The sequence below is a fragment of the Lottia gigantea genome, assembly GCF_000327385.1.
Source record: "Lottia gigantea unplaced genomic scaffold LOTGIsca_15, whole genome shotgun sequence".
Classification (NCBI taxonomy): domain Eukaryota; kingdom Metazoa; phylum Mollusca; class Gastropoda; family Lottiidae; genus Lottia; species Lottia gigantea.
The window spans coordinates 522,377-523,527 of NW_008707797.1; the positions used below are offsets into that span (position 1 = coordinate 522,377).

A 1,151-nucleotide genomic window follows, 5' to 3' on the forward strand; every position below is an offset into this window, starting at 1 on the left:
AAACAAATTAAATGTACTGGGCAATTGCACTCTTTGACACCAGAATGAAATGAAACAAATTAAATGTACTGGGCAATTGCACTCTTTGACACCAGAATGAAATGAAACAAATTAAATGTACTGGGCAATTGCACTCTTTGACACCAGAATGAAATGAAACAAATTAAATGTACTGGGCAATTGCACTCTTTGACACCAGAATGAAATGAAACAAATTAAATGTACTGGGCAATTGCACTCTTTGACACCAGAATGAAATGAAACAAATTAAATGTACTGGGCAATTGCACTCTTTGACACCAGAATGAAATGAAACAAATTAAATGTACTGGGCAATTGCACTCTTTGACACCAGAATGAAATGAAACAAATTAAATGTACTGGGCAATTGCACTCTTTGACACCAGAATGAAATGAAACAAATTAAATGTACTGGGCAATTGCACTCTTTGACACCAGAATGAAATGAAATGTAGTTCAAGATCAAGGTCTTGCTATACTAGTACTACACATTGACCAGAGTAACGAAGACAGGCAACTCCATGCAGTGTGTAATGGGGGAAATTATGAAAGTACTCAGCACTGTACTCAAGATTTGGTTCCAAGGTTTTTAAATTATATTTGAGCATCTAATTGTAAGTGTAAGACAGCTAGTGTTAGGTTCTAAGCAAGTCTCAGGTAAAATTTTAGTGGATAAGAAACCATGTCCACTTCTTAACCAATAAAATTTACATTAATATAATCTAATATAATATAATACTTTGACATAAAATACAGTTTAAGAAAATCCTGATATTTACAATTAATTCAGTGATTGACCAATCAGATGAAGGGAATGTTTGATTCAGTTTATATATAAATCATTTTATGTATAATTTTTTGAATCAAATTTAGATTTTAACGCAATTTAATTTAAAAAAAGAAATATGTGCCGCCATTGATAAAGTCTGTACAGTTGCTATGGACTGATGGAAGCGGTTTTGGCGCCAGAAAAGTGAATGTTATCAGTTTTATTTCTGTATCACAAGTATAAAAGATAAGGTACTATTAGGTACAGATCGTGTGTTTCTAATAACTCAGTTTTTAAACATCGTGTTGAAATTACAGCAGACTTGAGATAATTTTCAGGGAATATTTTAATGTATTATTTA

The 1,151-nt window shown here is 31.9% G+C and overlaps 1 protein-coding gene across 1 annotated transcript in view; it reads right to left on the reverse strand.

The window, feature by feature from the left end:
* The window catches only part of LOTGIDRAFT_157705 (hypothetical protein), a gene marked incomplete at both ends in the record, with an annotated part of 18,799 nt that overhangs the window by 6,885 nt on the left and 10,763 nt on the right, over positions 1–1,151 (reverse strand). The gene's annotated exons all lie outside the window — the stretch shown is intronic.